The sequence below is a fragment of the Microcebus murinus genome, chromosome 11 (assembly GCF_040939455.1).
Source record: "Microcebus murinus isolate Inina chromosome 11, M.murinus_Inina_mat1.0, whole genome shotgun sequence".
Classification (NCBI taxonomy): domain Eukaryota; kingdom Metazoa; phylum Chordata; class Mammalia; order Primates; family Cheirogaleidae; genus Microcebus; species Microcebus murinus.
Window position 1 is genome coordinate 97,200,523 of NC_134114.1, and position 26,419 is coordinate 97,226,941.

The following is a 26,419-nucleotide window of genomic DNA, read 5'->3' on the forward strand; positions in this document are numbered from 1 at the left end:
ACCTCCTTGTACCTACAGTCAACAATAGATATGGTGTTCATAAACATTTGCTAAGAGGGTAGATCTCATACGTTGTGTTCTGATCAAATAAAAAATACTTTAACATAGAAATCCTGGCCGGGCACGGTGGCTCACGCCTGTAATCCTAGCACTCTGGGAGGCCGAGGCGGGCGGATTGCTCGAGGTCAGGAGTTCAAAACCAGCCTGAGCAAGAGTGAGACCCCATCTCTACTATAAATAGAAAGAAATTAATTGGCCAACTAATATACATAGAAAAAATTAGCTGGGCATGGTGGCGCATGCCTGTAGTCCCAGCTAATTGGGAGGCTGAGGCAGGAGGATTGCTTGAGCACAGGAGTTTGAGGTTGCTGTGAGCTAGGCTGACACTATGGCATTCACTCTAGTCTGGGCAACAGAGCAAGACTCTGTCTCAAAAAAAAAAAAAACAAAAAAAAAAACACATAGAAATCCTACTTGAGTTTCCAGCCTTCTGGCCTTTGCTATGGATTTGGGAACTCAAGACTGTGACATCAACTCTTACCTGGATTTCTGGCGTGTCTGCCTTCCCTGTGGATTTTGGACTTCCCAGCTCTCACAATTGGTGGGCCAATTCCTTAAAACAAATGTCTCTTTGTCTCTCTCTCCCTTCTCTTCCCCTCTGTGGAGAACACTGACTGGTACAGAGTGAGAATGTAAGAGCCTAGGATGCGCAGGAGAAAACTTTGGGAAAGTGAGGGGTTGCTAGGGGGGGTGAGCTGCCTGGCCATGTGCCAGTTAAGCCCCAGGCTCCCCGGGCAGCTGCAGCAGGGACTGCGAGTGACTTCAAAACAGGCAGAGACGAGAGGTGGAGTTAAGTCTACCTAGGGTACACCGGGCCTGTGAGAGCACCTCACTCTCCTCCCTTGCCCTGCTTAGGTCCAGGCCCTGTGCTAGAAACTCATAATTGTCCTTGTGGGCAAAATATCAGAGGACCCTTTATCTATAAAGAAATGTAAACACTGCCTGGAAATTATACTCTAGGTAAAGGCATTAACATGATGGGAAACTAGGAGAGGGATATACAGACACTCTGTATTATTTTTATAACTTGTCTCTCAGTCTAAAATTAGTTCAAATTGAAAAGTTAAGAAAAAAACTAGAAAGAACTAGGAGGGCCAGATTTCATGTTTACTCTGGGAGAATCAAGATATACTACATAGACTGATGGGACAAGAAATTGAGGTTTATAACTATTATTTTAAGGTATAAAGATTATCAGTACAAAAATTAAAATATTAACTATCAATTTAGGAAGGGCGAAGGGTAATGAACAAATGGCAAAAAGGCAACGGTGTAAGCTTACTATTATCTTCATCATCATTATTACTGCATCAAGCAGGCAACCACCTGAGCAGCTATAACCTGAGAGACTGTTGTTCTGGGAAGAGGACCTTGGCTTTTCATTACAAGTACTTCCGTGCTATTTTATTTCTTAACCTATGCATGTATAACTTTCACAAAAAGTTAAAAACAGAAAAAAGCTTCTTCAAAAATATTCTCTCAGGGATGAAAGAGGAGATTTTCAAATATAGATAACTTGCACTGACGCCACCAACACACTTCTCAGAAGAAAAAGTCCATAATAATAGGACTAAAGGGGAACAATTTCACATGCAGATTTAGAGACTCAAGCAGTAAGACAATTTGGAAATTTCTACACTGACCTCTCTGTCAGAAAGCAAAGGAAGTTTTTTTAAAGAAGAAAATTTACCAAAAACATTGTTTCTCTTCCTTCTCCCCCAGATGCCGGAGATCTTGTCAGTGTATGAGTGCCCGTGCATTGTAACACTAGGTGCAAAATTGGACCATAACTTCACAAGTTGGGGCACAGATTCACTTCCACACCTTCCCTTGCCTAGGGAATGAGATTTGTTGAGTGTTCAGCACTACCATGATCTAGCAAACCACAAACTGTAACACATGTAGACGAAAGGAATGTTTTACCAATATGTATGTGTTAATCACAATACTTAAGGCATATCAATGATAACTATGAACAGCTTCCTATTATATCATGTTCCGATCCTCAGTTGTACTCTACAATAATACCAACCTGCCTTTATTAAGAATGAAATCTAGTGGCACGACAGCTTCTCCATTGCTGCGCATTCTTCTCCCTACATCCACTATCACTGTATGCTTTTCCTTGGCAAGTGTATGCCTTGGCCTAATAAAATGTCTCGTTTTGTGAACTGACCATATATGCCTGGCAAATAAGAGTCCTCAAAGATATTTCCATTTACTTGCTGCCTTTCTGAATTGATCTATAGGGTCTGCCAATTGGATCTTCTTCAGGTCACGTGGAATAGACAAAGTTGGACAATTCACTTGGGCTGCAAACACTAGCAGTTCTGGGAAAACAATTTACTAGACGATATAAGGGAAAGGCATCTTGTGGGCTTAGTTAATGCCAAGTGAACAGTTGCCCCAGGGTATTCGGTACAATCAAAACCTGCGATTGTTTTCACCCCAGCTTCTCTTTGCTCTCACATTCTGACAGCTCAGCTCTAAAAAGCCCACCTGCAGTCCAAATCTGTAGCTGCAAATAAAACAAACTTCTTCCTCTCAATACCACAGGATATCATATTTATTGGTCTTTACCATCCTGCCCAAACTATCATTCATGAGAAGAACGTCCGATCAGCCTGAAACACAGGCAGCTCTCCAACAATGCCGCAAGCCCCTTCCAGAGCACCCCTAGGAGACTATTTTGTTAAAGTGGAATTGTGTGTAAAATACAAAAAGCCCATTGACTTTTGTGCCCGTGGCAGAATGTTTTCCTTAGTCAGGATCATTCAGATAATTCCTATTCATGTACTATGCGTTACCAGTTCCTGGAGGTTACTGGCTGGAGTTCCAGGTCAGGGTGCTGATATGGTTACCACAGAGCTCAGAAGGTTACACAAGGAAATCAGAGGTCTGCGAGCCACTGATTATTTTTCTTTTAGTTTTTGACACCCACCTGATTCTAAGCAGATCACCATGTCCCACAACAAGCCGTAGGAAGACGAGGTCTCCCACCCAAATGGTCTTTGCACTGATTTCTCTGTTTAGTATAAATGATACTGACTGCAGCAATTGCCAGACAGCACACAGACACATACCTTGTGAATCAAGGCCTAAGTTTCAAGGCCACGTGCAGAGGCCAAGTCCATAACCCCTATTTCAATCATACAAAATCCAGACGATAAGAACCCTTACAAGCAAAGTATCTCCAGTGGTCAGAATCTGAAAACATTCAGGTGAGAGGCTAAAAGAAATCAATTATTGGGCAATTGAGAATTGAATACAGCGTAGAAGTATCACCCCCTTAAAGATGTGCCCATCTTCAGGTCCCCAGTAGGCAACATCGTCAGATGCCATCAACACCCCAGCACCGGTGACTGCCAGGAGGGCCTGGGAAATCACTATGTGGGCTCGGTAAATTTTCTGAGCTTATCTGGAAAGCTGCTTTAATTTCCCCTGAAATCTCAATGTAAGAAAGGCATACTTCAAAACAACTGATTGATTGATTAACCTACGTCAAGATCTGGAGGCCTCCCAAGCTAAGTCTGGTCAAACTGCACAGTCAGACACCCTGTTACTCTCGGACACAGTTTAAATAAAGCACTGATACGTAAATCAATGGGGCCAATGGGCCCGCATGCAACTGGCTGTTTTTAAGCCTCTTCTTCATGAGAGCGTCTGACATTCTGACACTAAGGTGCTGTTTATTTTACAGGTTGCTGCACATGTTCCCATCTTGCTTTGCCCGGAGTTCTAACTGCCTGGTGCCACTGCTTTCACAATCACTGGAGTCAAGAAATTATGTAAGACTGGGAATTCAAGCCTGCCCTGTGTTTGTGTTTCTATGATAAAACAAATTAATCTTTATTAGTCTAAGCGCACATAACATAGAGAAAAGGGACTTCTATTCTCATACATTACTTGTTTGAAATTATTTTTGGCAAAAAAATATCCATATCCTGGACACTCAAAGATTTTTATTTAATTTTCCATTGGATGCCATGACCACGACAAACTGTCTCCATTTTGAATGGCTGTGACCTAAAACGAGGCTTTATTTTCCCCTGTCCTTCTCCCAATGAACAAACTGGCTGGACATTCACTGTGAATCCACTGCACGGAAACAAATGCTGAGGGCAGCTAGAATGGGAAACTCAAACCCAGCCCTTCAGCATCTCCTAGAGCTAGTCAGACACCTCCAATGGAAGGCAGCGTGTGATATCTCATAAACAGAGGCAGAGATACACTGCTACGGCGGCCAAGAGGGAGAGGAAACTGGAACACTCTAGGAAGGTGGAATTTAAGCTGGGTCCTTGAAAGAGGAATAAGATGTGAGACTCCAGACATTCCAGACTTAGGGACTGCTTTGCACACTTTGGAGTGCAGATTTGTTTAAATCAGTTATCATCAGTTGACATCCTGGAGCCTGAAAGCCATGGGTATTTTTTAAAGTTTTCAGAATTTCAATGTCTTCACACCTCGGGCATTTCCATTTCCGCATGAGTCCCAAAGCACCCTAAGTTGCAGGGGAAAGAGAGGCAGTGGGCAGGGGATAACAAATGGCTGTGAATGTTGTTGCATGGTCGGGATGCATGGAGAACAGACCAGTCAGTGGATCTGGCAGTTTGGAATCACTAAGCAGCTTTGAAAGAAAAAATTTTGATGGGCAATGGGCAAGGGATCCCAATGCAAACAGGCCAGTGGTTCACTCACACTTGCTGCAGCTTGACAGACTGAAGCCACCTGCCTTGCCGTCCGTTATGGCATTTCAGCAGGGACCTTGGTTTAAGCATATTGCTTGTGGTCAAGCATAGGGTTATGAAGACTTGAGTGTGAGAGAAAAAAAAGGAGAGGGAGAAGAGAGCACACTGGCGGGGGCTTCCATGGGGCTGGAGCGCCCCATCTCTCCAATGGGGTGTGGGTCCAGGGTCGTTGGTCCTCTCCGGGGGTGGTATTAGCAAAAACTACCGATACTGAGTATAGGAGAATCTTCACTGCAGTGTTACCGTTGCTAGCAAGGAAACCAGAAATCATCTAAATGTTCAGGGAACTGCTTAATGAATAACTGATTATTTATGCGATGGGATATGACAGAGCCAGGAAGAAAAAAAATAAGTGTGAAGACAGAGAAAGACCTCTAGGATAAAGTATTTAAATTATTAAAAATTAGGGTACAGAAGAGTATATATAATAGGGTCCCATTTATGTTTGCAGATGCATACAAACTTCTAGAAGGACACATAGAAACTAGCATTGGTTCTATCTGGGGAGTAAAAAGTGAGAGGAGGAGAAAGAGAAAAATTTACTTTGCAATTTATAACCTTCCGTAATTGTTAATTTTGAACTACTTATGCATATGATGATGATCATCATCACGTTAAGTAAAAAAGAATCCTCATGGGACTTCCCGGGGCTGACTGCAATTTGAGATGAGGACCAACAGCTACTGTTGTAAAAGGGCCAATAGGCTTTAGAAGTTAAACTTGCCAACTATCAGATGGCTTAATTTAATAAGCGGTTATTGGGTATGTTATTTTCCAATGCTTGAGCAGCTCATTATGGAGTCCAGTGATGAGTTAAGGCAAAGAGAGAGGTAACAGACATGATGTGAACACGGGGGAAAGCCGGGCAAGACAGACTTCTTGGTGGAGGTGAAGATTAGGGTGTGAGTTGGTGAAGCAGAAGAAACAGAGAAAGGGCAAAAGAACAAGAGGAGAAGAAAAAATATGGTAAGCCCTTCACCTGATGAGGAAGGAAGGGAAGGGAATGTGGTGAAGACCCACGATGGAAGGGATAGCAGATGGTGCCCGAGGGACACTGGACCCCTTCCCAGGGAGGTCTCCCCCCTAATCAGTGGGCTTGCCATCTCTCACCAGCACCGGGACCCCAGAGTGGGAGGGCCAGGGAGCTCAGGGCAGTCTCCCCTGTAGATTCTGCTTCTAATAGAAACAATAGAACAATCTATTCAGCTTATTTTTCTAAATTCCGGTTTACTCAAGATGACTAGATATTTCATTTTTTGATAAGATTATCCCTTTTTACAAATCTCTATCCCCCCCCCTCGAAGTTACATTAGATGAAAATAATTCTCTCTGTCCCTTTGGCACCTCTGGTTACTAGGCTTGCCTGCTACCACTCTTAGGGAATTAACCACTTGTGCTATAATTCAATATGGCAAAGAAGCACAGCCAATTGTTTTGGAAAATGATCATAATAAATCTGCTTACTGTTTATCATTAGAAAGAAAATATTGAAGCGCTTTTATTACACAAACCCATTGGAGGCTACAGGCAGTCTAAGAACAACTGAGGAAGTATTAAGAGGAAAAAAAGAATACTGCCCTACTCTTAAATCTCTCCTGGCTGGCATCATAAAACAATCTCTTCGATGGCAGGAAGTAATATACCTCATAACATGGGAAATCCTGGGTCTTAGTGGATTTTTTATTTTATTTTGTGTAAGTCACTAAGTAAATGAGAAAACGCCACAGGCAAGGGGAAGGGGCACTGGGGAGGTACCAAGTGGCCCATGTGGCAGCCAGTGAGTTGCACAAGGCACTTCTGCTGATCAGAAAACAGAAAGTGCTGACTTACGGTGGACTAGGATTCTGCTCTAGTAGCTAAGAATAAAACACAGAGTTCCTGGTCACTTTTCAAACCACTCCTTGGCTTTCTTCAACTTGGAGAATGTGCTCGGCTTGGATCAGGAGTGAAACCAGAGAAGCTCCACGAGATGGGCATTTGGCCTCTCACCAACATGCTTGTTCCTGGACTTGGCTGTCAACAAAGGCTATGCAAACATTCAGCATTCCACAGCTGAGGCCACACACAGAAGCCACCAGGTGGAGATGGCCACAAACGTACTTTATCATGCTGGGAAGAACGGGCAGGGAGGTGGGGCAGGGGGAAGGTCAAGAATGGGGTGAAAGGGGGCGCTTCACCAAGGCCTGAGGATCCGTGTCAGGAGGAGGACAGCTCACAGATGTTTCCGTGGCCATCAACCTGAGGAAAGCATCTTGTAAACAAACCACTCTTGCCTGTCAACCCCAGACCACGCTACAACAAACAGAGATGCTACAAAGATGTGTGGTTAAAAGATAAAACTCCAAAATATTTGTCGATGTTACCTAAAGAGGCCCCCAAAGTGATGGAGTGAAGCAAAAAACTGTGACCAAAACTGGAAGAAACATGACCACGTGCCACAAGACATCAGGAGGAAAGCATGCGTGCCAAACTTCAAAGCGGCGCCCAGGGCTTGCTGAGTGCTCACCCACTCAGCAAGCCCTCCCGAGGAGAGCCAGCACACTGCACTTTACACGTAACCACTTTTCAGGTCTGCCTCCCGAACAACCCTCGGTAATACGTAAGTCAGCAAAACAACAGGCATCTTCATATTGATCCTATAATACTGGCAGGTCTGTGAGCTATAGGCCTCAGTCAGGACAAACACATAAAAAATTGCTAGCCCGCATAAGAAGTTTTTATCTAATGTAGATGATGCAGAAAATGTGTCCATTTTCTTCCTTTTTCCAGAAGGCAGACTTTTTTTTTTCTTATACAATGCCCATTTGTATGGCAATTATGCCCAGACTAGCTTTCAATGCATCTATTAGAGCCAGCCAGCCCCAGCACAACTTCCTGGGCAGCCCGCCCCTTGGGGATGCAGAGTATTTACAGGGCAAAGTCCTGGATGGCTTCCTTTGCATCCTGTGCCCCAAGCTCCAGACTACACTCTTGTGCTCCCAGGATACTCTCTGCCTGACTTTGAGACTTGACCCTCACTGCTCTTCTCCTAGGTGCAAGTTTACCTTACCTCCCTACAGTTTCACCAGCCCACCCAGGCACCTTGCAGTGATATCTCCTGGCTGACTTGGTCCCTGGTACTCTGGCACCTGCCTCCATGGGGGCAAAACTCCCCCTCAAAGAGAGATGTTATTTTCAAAACATGCTATTTGCTTCCAGATGGTCCACTTCTCTGCAAATCAAACACAGGACATAGCTCGTATGTTCAACAAACATACTAAACACCTACTATCATTAAGACTGTTAGTGCTGAAGGTACAATAAATAAGGTACTGTCTTCATCCTCAGAGCAATTACCCATTACTAATGTACCACACCATAGAAATCAGCTACCACATCAAAGCCATATTATGGAAACAGAGCAAAATAATAATAATACTTTAGAGTCATTCTAAACGTTACAGTTTTCAAAGGGCTTTTGCATATATTTTAATATTAATGACCTTAAGTCAAAGTCTCACCAGTGAATTGAAAGAGATCCTTACCACCATTTAACTAACCTTGTTTTTGCTACCTCTATTCCCCTTTCCTTAAGCACACCTCCCCTCATCAACCACCCTCTCTCTGTAGCCTCAGTAAGAATCTTTTGGAAACATGTTTCCTAGGCCTTTGTTTCTTTTTCTTAAACACCTGTTTTCATACTCTACCTCTCGATGCTGGAAGAAACAGAATTTTAAGGCCCAAAGTAACATGACAGATCAGATTTATACTGGAGAGTTCCATGGGCCCGAGTGGCTAAGTGACATAGTCACTGGGTTAGATGGCAACAGAGCTAAGAGTCCTGAGATGACCTCTCACACCTCCAGATAAACCAAACAGCACCAAGCCACCCACTGGCAGGAGTAACAGGTGGGGCCAAGGAGAAACAGATGCTACTGAAACCCCTCTGCTCCGCAGACTCAGTGACGCTAGCAGAGATCACCTGATTCCCCACCCAGCTCTCCATCACAAACAGGGCAGAACAAAGGAATCTGTAATCACCTCTGAGCAAATGAGGTGATGATTTGTGATTCTTGAGTTTCCCTTTATAAACATGTTACTGGTAGAACAGGCTTTTCAGTGATGTTTAACAAGGAAGGCAGGAATTTGGTAACTCAGTCTTACTGTTGCAGTCTTACAATAATGGGTCAGAAAGATTCTTCTTTTGTTCAGATATATTAGTCTAAGGCTTCTGACTCAAATTCTGATCTAAAACTGAACTCTACTGTTGCCTATAAAATGCTACAACTTACCATGGCCAATACATAATTCTCGATTCCACCTCTAAAACCTGCTTTTCCCCCAGGGCACCAATGTGCATCCAGTTGCTTACGCCAAAAATTCGTGCGTCACATTTGTTTCTTTTCCATTCTCCACCCCACACATCCAATGTATGATCAATTCCTGTTTTTCTGCCACCTTGAAATCATATACTTCTCTCCAACCCTACTGCTATCACATTACCTAAGCCATCATCAGAGCTCACCCGAATTATTGTGGTGACCTCTTCACTGACTGCCTGGCTTCCACTTTGTCCCTGTACAATTGATTCTCCACACAGCAGCCACTGACCAGGGTGCCCATAGGATGCAAGTAAATCATAGTGAATTTGGCCTCAGCAAATGAGTCCTTGAGTGCTGGGCAGTGAAATAACATGCTGGGAGGATGAAGAATAATTTGAATTTGGTGGTGCCAGTGATATCACAGCATCACTACACTCTGAAAAGGCAAGAATGGATTACTTTATATAAGACTCAAGGAAGACAGCTGTAATCATTTGGATGCTTGCCATTTAGAACACTACAGAATGGACACTACACATAGTGACACATTCCAGAGGATATGGGATGAGAAACAGGATAAGACTAAGGATAGGTTGAATAGACTTAGTGAAGAATGACATGGCACAAAAGGATTTAGAAAATGAAGCCGGGAAACCAACGACATCCAACCGCCAGGAAGACGTTGACCCTATCACAAGTGATGAAACCAGTTAAGAATTCCAGCCAAACAGCAAAGCCTTGAAGGGGAAAGACCTCACATTATGTCAGCCCTGATACCATTTGGCCGGTGGTTATCAGCAGGCTGGGCAACAGAGAGGAGGGTTATATTTTAAATGTTTGTTAGTTTTCAAGTTCATTTCTCAACACCTGTTTTAAGTCTGGCTTCTACGCAATCAGCATAGTTTTGTGACTGTGAAAGATGTACCTGCCTGCCACTACTGTTGGTGGCTCTTTCACTGAAAAAAAATGATGTCTGTTGTACTTGGATAGGCAGAGAAACTTAAACATATAAAAGATCTAAAAAGAAGGATGGGCACAGATATGGAAAGCAATTTCACCAGCCCCAAACTGGTGTAAACAACTACTACGGTTAGTCAGGGCTGGTTTGTTTTCTGTCTTGATTTAAAAATGGTTAGTTATTTTAGCATTCCAGTGCTGCACTGGCACGAAGATCACATCAGAGGAAGAACTGTCAGTGAGCCAGAGCCTGGACAACTTTGTCCTCGGGTGAAACAACATCATTGCAGAGCATTCAGAAGGTGGCCGGGCCCAATAGTGTCCCTCTGACATTTTTAACATACACAGAATCCAACCCCCTTTTCAAACTATTTTTCAGGGTGTGTGAGTCCCTTTCTACAAAGACAGTTCCTTTCACAAAGCAAACATTACTGAAGAGTTAGGACGGAATTAATTTCTACTGGCCCTGCGCCAAGCTGTTACTACAACGGAGCACACTGGCAGGAGACTGCCTGGAGGGAGCAATCGATAACAGGGTAGAGAGAAGAGAGCAGAGCAACAGCCATGAGTCCCAATGGACTGAGTAACTGGGGGACAGAGATTCTGTCTTATCTCCTTAGCCCCAGAACCTAGCAGGTGCCCAGGGAGGGAGGGAGGGAGGGAGGGAGGGGGGGGAGGGGGGAGAGGGAGGGCGGCCGGTCGGCCTAGGGGGAGAAGGTTGGTGAGTAGGGTGGGAAACTACAGAAAATAATTGTTTGGGAGTATCAGAGGCATAAACAACTCTAGCAGCACAGGAATGCACAGAAAAAGTTATAAAAATGTACAGAAAAACAAATGGAGAATTAACTGTCAAAAGAGGATCCCACAAAAACATGACATTTGTACATAGGTGTGCACAAATGTAATGGACACACATTTGCACACAAAAATGGTAAACACCAATGGGGAACCAGAACTCACTAGAAGGATGAAGGGTTCTGAGAGGCACCCTGTTTATTTTAACCCTTTTTCCCAGGGCAGCGGGGTGGCTGGGGCAGGCTGAGGACAGCCAGTGAGGGCCAGCCCACCCGGGGGACAGGGTGTGCAACAGGGTGGGAGACCGGGGCAGCTTGGGCAAGGCAGCTGCAGGCATGCAGGTCTGTGGCTCTTTCCTTCGTTCTACAGGAACATCATGCATGAGCCCTTTCGCTAGTTCCAAAACAGATCAATTCTAGTCCTATTTCCTAATGTAAACCCAAATTTACTTGACAATTCACCTTATTTTTATCATCTATGTATAGCAATTAATGATCCGCTCTCCATAAGTAGATTGCAAAACTGGGCTGTGTCTTTTGCAAACATTAAAGTGGAAATGGGCCTGACACAGATCAATAATGCTTGCCCATGTCCCTGTGCTGCTCTGCTTATTTTTAGCCCTTACATGGAGTCCAATATTTGTAGGAAAAACTCCACACACTCCTGAAGGTGATATGGAGTTCACCTTCAGGAATATTACCAATTACTGACCAAGGCAGGAAAATAAGTTTTAATTTACTTATTCCTACCATTTCTTTTTTCATAGGAATAAATTCAGACTCTGCGAGAATTTGTTCTACCATCTCATTATACAGATTCAGGCCTGTGGGGAAAGAAATCATGAAGCTTATAAAATTCCATACCTCCTTTATTACTCCCTGTTTTCTTCCATTTGCCAATTTATCTAAGAGTTCAGTTCTTTATCCCACAGGCAAAGAAGTATGTGTTAATGCACACAAACCCAAACAGAGAGCCTGAGTTGGTCAGACACAGGAAGGAGGATGTCCGCTGCCTCACATTCCTTCACTGAGCTGCCAAACCCCAATGACGAGCACCACGAGGTTCAGCTATATAAAAGGTGTATCAGAAAAAGCGCTGGACACGGAAGCAAGTAACTGAGACCCAATCTCTACAGGGGCTGCCTTAGCCATCGCTGTGCTACCCACAGAGTGTGGCATGATGCCCTCACACAGGCGGTGTCAGCTGATGCTGGGCAAGTAAAAAAAGTTTCTCCTAAACACAAGTCATATTGTGATTGTTGAACACAGCGGTCCCCAGTGGACTTACACACTCCCTGGGAGACCAAAAAGAGTTCTATCCCCATGTATGCATCCTTAGTAACCAGACCAAAGCCTGGAATGACATACATGATGCTCATGAAGTCTGTCTTTCCCTCCCTCCCTCCCTCCCTCTCTCCCTCCCTCCCTTCCTTCCTTCCTTCCTCGAGACAGAGTCTCACTCTGTTGCCCGGGCTAGAGTACCGTGGCATCAGCCTAGCTCACAACAACCTCACACTCCTGGGCTCAAGCGATCCTCCTGCCTCAGCTTCCCCAGTAACTGGGTTACAGGCATGTGCCACCATGCCCAGCTAATTTTTTCTATATATTTTTAGTTGGCCAATTAATTTCCTTCTATTTTTAGTAGAGACAGGGTCTCGCTCTTGCTCAGGCTGGTTTCGAACTCCTGAGGTCAATCAATCCTCCCACTAGGCCTCCCAGAGTGCTAGGATTACAGGTATGAGTGTCTGGCCTATTAATTTTTTTTATTTAATTTTTTGAGACAGAGTCTCCCTCTGTTGCCTGGGCTGGAGTCCTGTGGTATCAGCCTAGCTCACAGCAACCTCAAACTCCTGGGCTCAAGTGATCCTCCTGCCTCAGCCTCCCGAGGAGCTGGGACTCAGGTGTGTGCCACTACGGCCAGCTATTTTTTTCTATTTTTAGTAGAGACGGGGTCTCACCCTTTCTCAGGCTAGTCTGGAACTCCTGACCTCAAGTGATCCTCTCACCTTGGCCTCTCAGAGTGCTAGGACTACAGGCATGAGCCACCATGCCCGGCCACTCATGAAGTCTTAATTGAAAGATCAGATTGTGTCACCGTGTGACCCTGGATAAGTCGCACAACTTCTGATGGCATCTGTGTCCTCATCCAGGGGTTTAACTGGAGTTCCTGACAACAGCCATCAATGGATATGTAATTGCCCGGAAATTCTGGGCAAAATTGTATTTGGCAGAGTGTGTGTGTCATTTTTCTGAGAAGACAGTGCATATCTCTTATTATATCAAAGGGGTATACAACTGTTCCCTGTCCCATTTAGCCTTGGGCAGTAATCTCCAAAACTATTAGATCATGAACCCAGCACTAAAAATCTTCTAAGCATAAGCATATTATGTTCACGTACTAGAGGTACATAAATGTACTCTATTAGGTACTCATAAAACAAACATCAAAATTACAAAAGCATGGAGTAAATGTATAATAAACAATAAGATATTTATTTCCTTTAAATACATCTAATGATACAAATCCTTTTTGTCTTACTAAATAATCACTATTTTTATCCAGAACAATGTGACTCAATGTGCTTCATTCTGTTTGAAAATGTAGCTTTAATTATTTATGGTATATTAATTTGGAGGTCTAGTTCTAAGCGCAATGTATTTTACATATAGCTTGGTTTTAATGTCTGCCATAGTTTTAAGCAATAAAATCACACACAATGTAAACATTTCCAACCTCGGTTTTTCAAAATCTTCTCTCAAATAGTTTGGTTATTTTCCTATTCTTAAAATGATACCTTTATCTTAGATAAATTCATTATGTTTAGTTTTTTTTTTTTTTTTTTTTAATGACTGCTAGGTAGCATATTACTGAAGTTGCTTATTATCACAGAAATGGTTAATAGAACATAGAACACTTTCCCTTTTATAAAAATAAAAATGAATGTGACATCTGCAAGTTTGACAACTCTAAGTATATTTCAACAAGATAACCAGCAAACCTCTGTGAGGGAGAAAAGATTTTCATGCGTCCTCCTCAATTTAATACATAGCATTGTATGGCTTCTACCACATAGCACGTTAAAGGTTTTTGTTTTTGTATTTTTATAAAATTAACTACATTAGTAACATCCTGCAGCATTTTGTGTACCTCTGGTGTGAGCATCTTGGCTGTACTAGGATGAATTTATCTTTTGTAACTTTACCCTGGAATCTTTCTCTACAAAACAGCTGCTTCTTAAGAAGAAACGACTCAGTTTTTTTTTCCATAAAACATTTTCATGAAGATTGTGAGAAAACCTCCTATAGTGTTGGCTCCCCAAAAAAGAAGCTATTAATATAATTCAACAGTGAAACAGAAACTAACAAGCATGATAGGTTAGATTTAACATCGTCCAAATGTAAACCAAGCCTTTTGCCTCCATGATTTGTTCTAATACAGTACTTGTTTCTTCAAGATTTTGGCTACAATTTTTACAATTTCCTTCAACAGCATGTTCTGACAAAGAAATTCATTTTTAGATATTGTCTCCAACATATTATCATATCTTGTCCTGTATTAGGAAGAACAAGTGTTTCCTAAAGATATGTGGCTTTTAAACTTTTGCATACAAATAAAAATCTTCAAAATTAGTTCCAAAACACATATTTAGTTTGGTAAGATTTTATAAACTTATTAGGTGAATTTAAACCTGATGAAAAAGTTTAGAAGTTATTTTCCATATTCCTCTAATCATGGTGCCTTCATATTATAGTTAGGAAATTTCTCAAAGCCAAGTATACACTTCATTTCAATATGTTTATTCTTAATAACAATAGATATAAATCTGTATTTCAATTAGTCATCCTGATAATTTTGAGATTAGGGCTAACTTTTAAGTTCTGATTGGACTGTTACTGTGTTTAACATGTAACTTGACTAACAAAGAGCTTATTTTAGAATAAAAGGTCAGCCCCCATTTTCATTCTGTTTGTGCTTGCTTGCACAGTGATATCTTCAATCATACTTTTTTGTTTTTATTTCTATTTTTGTCAGCTTTTTAATTTAATTTAATTTTTATTTATTTATTTTTTTCAGCATATTATGGGGGTACAAATGTTAAGGTTATGTGTATACTGCCCTTACTCCCCCTTCCCCCTTGAGTCAAAGCTTCATGCGTGTCCATCCCCCAGACTATGCGCATCACACTTATTATGTATGTATATACCCATCCCCTCCTCCCCCCTCCCACCTGCCCAACACCTGATAAATGTTATTCCTATATGTCCACTGAGGTGCTGATCAGTTAATACCAATTTGCTGGTGAGTACATGTGGTGCTTATTTTTCCATTCTTGGGATACTTCACTTAATAGAATGGGTTCCAGCTCTATCTAGGAAAATACAAGAGATTAAGCTACTTGGCTTGCTTTTTGTTGAGGGCTAGTATAATTGAAACTAATTAATATTCTTCAAATTAATGTAACTGAACACATGAATACAGAGCAACGTGCTGCAGACAAGTGAGGGAACCACTTATCGAGCCCTGCATTTTGAGAGAAACCCATTCCTCCTTCAGAATGCCTCGTATATCTTAGCACACTGCCTTCTGAACTAAAGGAAAAAGGGAGGGTACAAATGCCAATTCATGTATTATTTAGTAGTAAAAGTTAAATTTTCTTATTTTTTTTAATGTAAAAAATGAATTGAAGTTCTAGCAGTTTCTTCCCATACCCCCAATGGTTTATCTTGCAAACCCAACTCTGGAAATCCTGGTCTAAGTAATCCCTAGTGATACTTCCAATTTAAAAATGAAAAATTAATGGATGCTATGCAAGAAGGACACTGGCTCGTTGTTTGACTGCTCAAAGAATTCTTGGAGAATCCCCAAACTCATGTCTCCTTCCTAGTGGCTCAAGAGAAACCCTCCAGCCAAAAGTCCACCAAGTGAGGAATCAAAGGAAGCTACTGGGTTGAGTTTTCTCCTGTGGTCACTTAGAAAGAGTCTGGCTAAATCCAGTCAGAGTTGGAAGGAAGACTGGGTAACATCAGGAAGTCCCAAAGCAAAATTATTCAGCACACGCAAACTGCATTTGGAAGCCTTAACAGCTGCAAGTGGGAGGGATGTGATGGGGTCATGTATTTTCATAGTTGTTCTTCTGGACAGCTCTGTTTTGTGTGGGAAGAAGAAACAAACTATATTCTGTTATGTGGAAAGTAAAAGTTTTCTAAATTTAGAGTCTTTATCACCTGGATTATTTGCTTTGAACATAGTTGTCTACACATGCCACCCCTGGGAGCAGGAGCTCAGGAAGTCTAGTGTGGACTACTATGCAGTGGAGACCCAGTCACACGCCAGACAGCAGCCAGACAACCTGTCCACTGACCGAGGCCTATTTTAAGAGTCTGAAAGGACAGTCATAAACATTTAGGAGACATCATTTCTATAGCAGCAGAACCTGGTTACCCATAAGCAAAATCTCTTAAGGTACTAACTTACACTAACATAGGTAGGTTTTAAAATTAAGGAAGACAGGACCAAAAGACAATCTTCAGAATCTGTCCAAATTTCCTCCATGAAAACTAGCTTCTCTCCTGTTATTAGAGAACTCTCTGAGATTCCAAAGCCTCAAATTCCTTTCAGGGATTAACTATTCTCATAACCGTAGAGTCCTTCCCAAAAGCTAAGGATAATGTACCTGAAGAAATTAAGTTGATAATAAGCTCTCTGTGAATGAGGTAAGGGAGGAGTACGGAACATAGATGCCATTCAGTATTTCTTTCTTTAGAAAAAAGTTTTGTAAGCAAAAAGAAAAACAAGAAAAGTAACCCAACCTAGCTTGTTTTCTGTATTTTAGACATTCCACCAATATTATCTATCAACCATCAGAGAAACTAAAGATAATAAAGGGTTATTTGTATCTCATTTGAAGTTATAATACCCTTTCCATTAGGCCTTTTAGAAAGTGAAAAGACGGCTCTTAACAATGACATTTTATTTGTGCTGCTTCTTTTCACACAGGTTTATAAGCACTGGTGTTGTATCTCCCCCACGAAGGGACAGGGTTAATCCTGTGAATCCTGACTGGGTTCCTGTTACATGTTTGCATACTGGATTCCTCCTCTTTATTTGCCAGTGAAACTAGACTCTCCACATCCTACCAACCCCAACCAACCAGCACTCTGCTCCCCGCCCCCAAACCTTGCTTCTTTTTGCATTAAAGTATGAAACCTACTGCTTACTTTTACTTAGAATTTGTGATCAGACACATGTACCTCTTCCATATAACACAGGTAAAATAAATAGCCAAAATTGCAACTTGAACAGCCAGCTAGTGTCCTGGTGAGTATTGCTCTTACAACAAAAGTTACCAACCAGATACCAATTTTACATCTTTCTACATACACAAAGGAAAAATAAACACACGACCTTGAAAGATGAATAGAATCACTATGGCGCTAACATCAGAACGAGTCCATAGAAACGATCCAGGTTTCTGTTCCTTTCTCAGAAGAGGAACATATGGCCCAGAAAGGAACCTGGAGACTCCTGGGGACTTTCTACATCTACCTCCAGTCAGAGACAGGGCCTGGACCAGGGCTCCAGGCTCCAACTGGGTCAAAGCAGAGTGGAAGGCGTGACCATCCGGTCATTTACATGGACTTCAAAGAGAAATCTCATAGCAGTCACTAAAATTAGGTAACCAATTTCATAGGTGGCAAGGGGTTCCACAAGGCCCACAAAGATTTAAATATTTGTCAGTTATTCATACATTCATGGAACTAGAAAGGGGAACCAAAATCTAAACTCTCATTTCAAAGCAAAAGTGCATCTCACACATCCGTAGGAGTTCTCCAGGATGTTTCCACCAACCTCCGTCAAAACACGGTCCCTGGCTGAGGCCCAGAAGATGAGGGAACTCTACAGCTCACAGCCGGCTCGCTTCTTGATGGCTGAGAACCGGGCACACAATGGGGCGCCCAGGCCCCACTGTCACGTCATCTGTCATACCCTCATGCTTTCTCCAATCGGAAGCCAGCAGGCCTCTTACTGCCAGCCCCAGCCAGAATCTTCATTCTGGAGGGCGTCTGTGAGAGCTGCGCGCCTGGCCTTTCCCAGCACGCTGGATCGACTAGGAGAAGCTAGTTTCCGACTAGCTTTGGTTTTAAGACTAAAAACACTGTCCAAATATTTTTTCCATTAAGAAGTATTATTCGGCCTTAAAAAGGAAGGGAATTCTGAAATATGAAACAAGGATGAACCTTGAGGACATAATGCTAAGTGAAATAAGTCAGCCACAAAAGCAAACACTGTATGATTCCACTCATGTGAGGTAGAGAAGTCAAAATCATAGAGACAGAAAGGAGAATGGCAGTTGCCAGGGGCTTGCGGGCAGGGGAGATGGGGAGTTCTTGTTTACTGGATACAGAGTTTCAGTTTTATAAGATGAAAACAGTTATGGAGATGGATGGTGGTGATGGTTGTACATTATGAATGTATTTAATACCACTGAACTGTACACTTAAAAATGGTTAAGATGGTAAATTTTAGGCAACATAAAATTTACCACAGTAAAAAATAATAAATTTTAAAAAATAAATTCTTCAACTAAGCCTTCATACCACACACCTCCCCTCTTAAAAGTTATAACCTGCATGAAATAATCCTAATGCAAAGTTGAGTGTTTTGCTCTGCATTAATGACCTTTGAAAATGTGAGCCTAGGAAGGCCTCTGAGATTTCAGCAACGAAACCACCCACTCAGTTACACTGAATCCACAGTCAAGGCACTTCTGTGAAGGACTTGGTGCTAGAAGTGAATGAACAAGGCTCTAATGACAGATCCAAATTCAATCATCTCGGCATGCCTCTATCTACTCATCCAAATAACCTCAGGCTCTCTGGGCATGTGTTCAGCTGCTTAATCCAGCATGAGGGGATGGCTATGCTCAGAATCCAAGGCTCTATCTTGGCCTAGGCCCCAAAAATGAGGTATTATCTCTCACTGGGGCAGAGGCAAGAGAGTACTGCTTTTTTTCCTAGCTTCTTGCTTAAAAATTATTAATATGCAATAGAAGGTGTTTGTAAAATTTAGGTATCTTCTGTGGTGAAAATTCCTACATATAAATAATAAATCTTCCTAATGTTGCCCCCCAAAATAAAGGAAAAGGTAATTGGATTCTCTAAAAGTGCACTTTCCCCCCACCTCAATACTACCACATCTTCAAATACGAAGACAAATGAGATTTTAAGAGAATTCATTTTTTTTTTTTTTGAGACAGAGTCTCACTTTGTTGCCCAGGCTAGAGTGAGTGCCGTGGCGTCAGCCTGGCTCACAGCAACCTCAATCTCCTGGGCTCAGCGATCCTACTGCCTCAGCCTCCCAAGTAGCTGGGACTACAGGCATGCGCCACCATGCCCGGCTAATTTTTTGTATATATATTTTTAGTTGGTCAATTAATTTCTTTCTATTTTTGGTAGAGACGGGGTCTCGCTCAGGCTGGTTTCGAACTCCTGACCTTGAGCGATCCGCCCGCCTCGGCCTCCCAAAGTGCTAGGATTACAGGCGTGAGCCACCGCGCCCGGCCGAGAATTCATTTTTAACTGGTTGGTTATTCTTTGTTAATAATTTCAAACACCAGCTAAATCTATGGATGTACCAGTTGACTACTGCTTCCCATGTATACTTTTAGAATGTAAAGCTGCCATTTTAACTGGCATTCAGAGGTCTGCCAATGTGCAAACCCAAGCAGCTCAATTATTTTGCCTAACTGGGGGAGTGCATTATCTAGAAACAAATGGAAATGACAGATTAAAAGGCTATCCTGGATAATACTCTCAAATTGTGCTAAAGTTAGTTAAACCCTGTTGAGTCCTTCAACTTCTTTGGACAACCAATGCAGCAAGCATGGCGAGGCATATTGCACAGGCCTCTGATCTTAGCTGCGACATTTCCTGTCTCATGTTCTGCCATCAATAGTGACCTACTTGCTATACCAAGTGATTTTCCAACTGGGGCTTTTGATGCTCACACATGGGAAACACAATTATTTTTATATTTAGCACAAAATGTAGCCATGAAACATTTCAAATGATTACAGTTCAAGATATCCATTTTAACCTTGTTTTGTGGTAATCGTTTTTTGCTCTGTCATTTAGAAACATAATAATGGTTATGAACCATTAAAAACAAAGCTTTCATCTTTTTTTCAAAGCAACATGTGAAATGCTACATTATGTCAGTATCTAATAAACTGGAAATTAACTAGCAAAAAGTGAAAGAATCATGTCCTAGTTACTTATCTTGTTTCAACAAATGGCCTTTGTTGAAAGTGATAGAAAACAATACTTCCAGCGTCATTCAGTTGGAAATTCTTAGAGAAGTGAAAATAACTTACTGATAATGATAAAAAAAAATAAAGCAGACAAAAAGTAATCCTCAGAAATGGGACAGAAATGTACAAAAAACACACAGCCATGGTTTGTTAGGTAAAACTATGGGCAAAAATGAAAGAAACAATGCACAAGATTACAGATATCTAGCAAGAAAGCCTTCCAACATGACAAAATATGTCTGACAGTAACTAAGCAAAGTTGGTTTACTAGGTAAAGGAAAACTGTCACTTTCAAAATTAAGGAGAAAGCCATCATTGTAAATTTATGTATGTATATATGGAACATAGCAAATGACTGTTCAAAATTTCAAATTTTTTCTTGTTAGCTTGAATCCACAAACCCTAAAGAAATGAACAAAGGATCCAACACTGGCATGAAGAATAACTCATTGTATATTACTTGTGAATAGGTAAATTACCAACACTCAACCAAATCTCCAAAACAGGTGTCAGGAGTCTCCAATACACCTATTTAAGTGAACTTCCAAAACTCTTTGGTTACACCAGCTCGAAAGCAGCTGCTTTTGCGAATCATAAATTACCTTTCAAATCACAGTGTTCACACATGGAAAAGTACATGTTTCGCTTTGCCTCTGCCAAAGAAGCCTCACCGCCCCCCCAGAGTATTTGAGAAATATTCCAGCAATGTGTGTGTATCCATTATGGATTCTTTCTCATTACTACTGCTTTTGCTATACATTTTCTATAACCTTGTGCTGTTTTTCACCCACACAGCTTAGAAAACCAAAAAAAAAAAAAAAAAAAAAAAAAAAAAAAAGAAGGAAAAGGAAAGCTTCTGTTGAGCCATAAAAGGGCCAACCCACTGTATATAAAAAAACTACCCTGGCAAAGGCAGGATCTCAAGAGTTTACACAGACCAGGCACCTGTTGAACTTAAATAATAATGATACACTGATCGAGTCCTTTAATTATTGATCTCATTTTCATCTGGATACTCGTCAGCGCTCACAAGTGTACACCCAGATCTGCCCAGGTTATAAAGGGAGGATAAAGTGAGGAAGAAAGGGATTCCTACCAGGTAACACAGGAAGAAAGTACAGTGCAAACATCAGAACATCCTTTCCCTTTCTTTTCCCTTCATTTTTTTCTGATCTGTCTATGATGTATAAACATAAAAACAGTCTGTTAGATTAAAAATTACTCTCACACATAGACCAATGGAACAGAATAGAGAACCCAGAAATAATCCATGTATCTACTGCTAACTTAGTTTTGACAAAGGCAATAAGAACATTCATTGAGGGGAAGGACAATTTCTTCAATAAATTGTGCTGGGAAAATTGGATATCTATATGTAGAAAATGGAACTAGACCCCCACCTCTCACCCTATGCAAAAATCAACTCAAAAATGGATTAAAGACCTAAATGTAAGACCCAAAATGATAAAACTACTAGAAGAAAACACGGGGGAAATGCTTCATGACACTGGTCTGGGAAAAGATTTTATGAATAAGACCTCAAAAGCACAGGCAATTAAAACAAAAATAAACAAATGGAATTATATCAAACTAAAAAGCTTCCGCACAGCAAAGGAAACAATCAACAGAGTAAACAGAAAACTGACAGAATGGGAGGAAATATTTGCAAACTATTCATGCAACAGGGGATTAATATCCAGAATATACAAGGAACTCAAACAACTCAACAGCCAAAACAAACAAACAAACAAACAAAAAAACCCACCCAAACTGATTTAAAAATGGGCAAATGATCTGAACAGATGTTTCTCAAAAGAAGACATATAAATAAATGACCAACAAATATATGAAAAAGTGCTCAAAATCACGAATCATCAGGGAAATGCAAATCAAAATCACAATGAGATATCATCTCACCCTAGTTAGGATGGCTATTAACTCAAAGATAAAAAGTAATAAATGCTGGTGAGGATGTAGAAAAAAGGGAAATCTTACACATTTTTGATTGGAATATGAACCATACAGCCACTATAGAGAAGAATATGTAGGTTCCTCAAAAAACTACAAATAGAATTGCCATATGATCCAGCAATCCCACTACTGGGCATTTATTCAAAGGAAAAGGAATCAATATATTGAAGAGATATCTGCACACTCCCCCATGTTTACTGCAGCTGTATTCACAAGAGCCAAGATATGGAATCAGCCTAAGTGCCTATCAGTGGATGAATGCATGAAGAAAATGTGGTACATATTCAGCCACAAAAAGAATGAAATCCTGTCATTCATGGCAGTATGGATGGAACTGAAGAACATTATGTTAAATAAAATAAGCCAGGAACAGAAAGTTCAACACTGCATGTTTTCACTCATATTGAAAGCAAAAAAAAAAAAAGTTGATCTCACAGAAGTAAAAAGCTGAACAAAGGTTACTAGAGGCTGGAAAGGTAGGGGGAAGGGGAGGATAGGGGGAAGGGGAGGATAGGGAGAGATTTGTTAAAGGATACAAAATTACAGCTAGATAGGAGTAACAAGTTCTAGTGTTTTATAACACTGTGGGATGACTATAGTTAAGAATAATATATTGTATAGTTTCAAATAGCCAGAAAAAGGATATTGAATATTTCCAACACAAAAAATGATAAATGTTTGATTTGATAGATATGCTGACTACACTGATCTGAAAACTATACACTGTATGTACTAAAATACTACTATGTACCCTGTAAATATGTACAATTATTATATGTCAATTAAAAATAAACAACTCTCAAATATAGATATATTTTACTCATCATTAAATTTAGGTTTGTTTTTGGAAAATGATATGGGAGTTTAGCTCAGAAGTGTATTTCATAATAAGCTACTCTAACCGGTTTTTCTGAGAGTGGGAACAGCAGAAAGCCATCACACAATGTCAAGTGGGCTTAGACGGATGCTGTGTGCTGAGAATCACAGCTTTCGAGGTCACCTGGGGAAAGGTGGAGAGAAGAAGAGCAAGGAGAAGGGGAATGTGAAATTCTCGTCAAAGTTAAATGATGATTTATTTAGTTCAGTGGTAAAGTCACACTTGCAAGCCTCAGAAAATAATGCCTCACAATGTAGTTAAATGACACAAGAACCCACAGAATGACAGGGAAAGGAAAAAGCACAAAACCATATCCTTCAGTGGAGAAGTCCTGAGCTGAAAGCCAGAGAAAAGGACTTTGGAGGAAAGCACTCTGCCTCATTTCTGTCAATCCTTTCCAAATTAGTATGTGACATACAGCTACTTTTCAATTTGCACCTTCATAATTACCACAGAATAATTAAGAACACAGTTCTAAGAACAAATCACTTTAGTAGATACAGTAGTCTCCCCTAATCCATGGTTTCACTTTCTGTAGTTTTAGTTACCCATGGCCAACCTTGGCCAACCATGGTCCAAAAATATATGAAATGGAGAATTCCAAAAATAAACAATTCATAAGTTTTAAACTTTGAGCCGTTCTGAGTAGCGTGATGAAATCTTGTGCTGTCCCACTCCATTCTGCTTAGGACATGACTCATCCTGTGTCCAGCATATCCATGCTGTCCACACCGTCTGCCTGTTAGTCACTTAGAAGCCCTCTTGGGCTTCAACTGTCATGGTATCACAGTGCTTGTGTTCAGGAACCCTTATTTTACTTAATAATAACCCCAAAGCACAAGATTAGTGATGCTGATATATTGTTATAATTGTTCTATTTTATTATAGTTGTTAATCTCTTATGTGGCTTATTTATCAATTAAACTTTATCATGGGTATGTATGCATAGGAAAAAACATAGTATATATCAGGTTTGGTACTACCATGTTTCCCTGAAAATAAGACCTACCCACAAAGTAAGCCCTAGCAGGATTTCTAAGCATTTGCGCCATAGAAGCCCTACCCCGAAAATAAGACCTAGTGATGGGCGTGGCTACGCAGCTTGTCTGCACAACCCATGCATTTCGTCCCAGAGTGGGAAAGAAGCCGAGCAGCCCTTCTCATCTGCCCCATCGTGATAGCTACTATTCCAGAGGTGACCAGAAAGGTGAGGGCAGCCCCACCATCAAGGTCGGCTCCCCCTGTCAGGTCCCGGCCATCCTGTGCATGCTGCAAGCTGAGGCTTTGAGGGGAGAATAACACATCCTCTGAAAATAAGCCCTAGGGTGTCTTCTTGAGGAAAAATAAATATAAGACCCTGTCTTATTTTCGGGGAAACATGGTATCTATAGTTTCAGGCTTCCACTGGGGATCTTGGAATATATGCCCAGCGGATAAGGGGGGGGCCACTGTTCTAAATTCCAATGAAAAATTATGTGTATTGTATGCAAAAAAATTTTTTTATTTTGTTTAAGTGGGTTTGCCATTGCAAATGATCAAGAAATTATGATTCTCTCAGTTTACAAAAGTCTAAGTACCTCATTTTTTTTTCTGTTTTTAATAGGAAGGAGAAATAGGCAAAAGTACCTTCAATTTTTTAAGCGTTTATGTCTAAGTAAAAGTGTCAGTGTTCTTAAAACTGCAATCAATTTTTTTAAAAAACTAAAGTTGGCCAGGCAGTGGCTCATGCCTGTAATCCTAGCTCTCTGGGAGGCCGAGGCGGTAGGATGGTTTGAGCTCAGGTGATGGAGACCAGCCTGAGCAAGAGCAAGACCCTGTTTCTATTTTCTACTAAAAATAGAAAGAAATTAGCTGGACAACTAAAAATATATAGATAAAATTATCCGGGCATGGTGGCACATGCCTGTAGTCCCAGCTACTTGGGAGGCTGAGGCAGGAGGATCACCTGAGCCCAGGAGTTGGAGGTAGCTCTGAGCTACCTCCAACTCTATGGCACTCTAGCCCAGGCAACACAGTAAGGGGCGGGGGTCACGCCCGCGGTCGGGCCGAGGCTGTGGAGCTCGAGGAGGCAAGGCTGAGGACAAGGAGTGGATGCCCATCACCAAGCTGGCCACCTGGTTAAGGACGTGAAGATCAAATCCCTGGAGGGCATCTATCTCTTCTCCTTGCCCATCAAGGAGTCTGAGATCATTGATTTTCTCCTGGGGCATCCCTCAAAGATGAGGTTTTGAAGATCATGCCAGTGCAAAAGCAGACCCGCGCCGGCCAGCAGACCAGGTTCAGGGCATTTGTTGCCATCGGGGACTACAATGGCCACGTCAGTCTAGGTGTTAAGTGCTCCAAGGAGGTAGCCGCTGCCATCCCGGGGCCATCGTCCTGGCCAGACTCTCCATCGTCCCCGTGCGGAGAGGCTACTGGGGAAACAAGATCGGCAAGCCCCACACTGTCCCTTGCAAGGTGACAGGCCGCTGCGGCTGTGTGCTGGTAGGTCTCACCCCTGCCCCTAGAGGAACTGGCATCGTCTCGGCCCTGTGTCCAAGAAGCTGCTGCTGATGGCTGGTATTGATGGCTGCTACACTTCAGCCAGGGGCTGCACTGCCACCCTGGGCAACTTTGCAAAGGCCACCTTTGATGCCATCTCCAAGACCTATAGCTATCTGACTTCTGACCTCTGGAAAGAGACAGTATTCTCCAAGTCTCCCCACCAGGAATTCACCGACCATCTTGTCAAGACCTGCTCCAGAGTCTCCGTGCAGAGGACCCAGGCTCCAGCTGTGGCTACAACACAGCATTTTTATATGAGAAAAATAAAGTGAAATTAAGCCTGTTAAAAAATAAAAAAACAAACTAAAGTTATGAGTATTACCCAAAGTTGCTTCTTGTACAAATGCTCCTTGACTAATAAGGGGTTTAGGGTTATATCCCAATAAACCCATCATAAATTGAAAATATTATACGTCAAAATGCATTTAACACACCTAACCTAATGAATGTCACAGCTTAGTCTAGCCTACTTAAACATGCTCAGAACACTTACATTTACCTACTGTTGAGCAAAATGATCTAACACAAAGCCAATATTATAACAGGATTGACTATCTCATGTAATTTATTGAATACTGTACTGAAAGTGAAAGTCAGATGGTTGCATGGTATCACCACAAAATCCAAAAATTGTAAGTCAAACCATTGTTGTCAGGACCACCTGTACTAAGCTCTCTTGAAACTCTTAGGTAATACTACTGTATCAAAGAACTTTGATATCCATATCCTTTTTCACCCTCAAACAACATAAAAAGTAAGTGTTATTAGTTTTCAAATGTTATACGAAAAACATCAAAGACAAATGTATTCAGCTCAAATGACAACTGGCATCCTACTTCATTCCTAGTGTAGGAGA

The 26,419-nt window shown here is 41.5% G+C and overlaps 1 protein-coding gene and 1 pseudogene across 4 annotated transcripts in view; one reads left to right on the forward strand and one right to left on the reverse strand.

The window, feature by feature from the left end:
* MARCHF3 (membrane associated ring-CH-type finger 3) overlaps positions 1–26,419 on the reverse strand; it is a 140,893-nt gene that overhangs the window by 103,023 nt on the left and 11,451 nt on the right. The gene's annotated exons all lie outside the window — the stretch shown is intronic.
* On the forward strand, positions 17,697–25,835 carry LOC105854881 (small ribosomal subunit protein uS5 pseudogene; annotated as a pseudogene).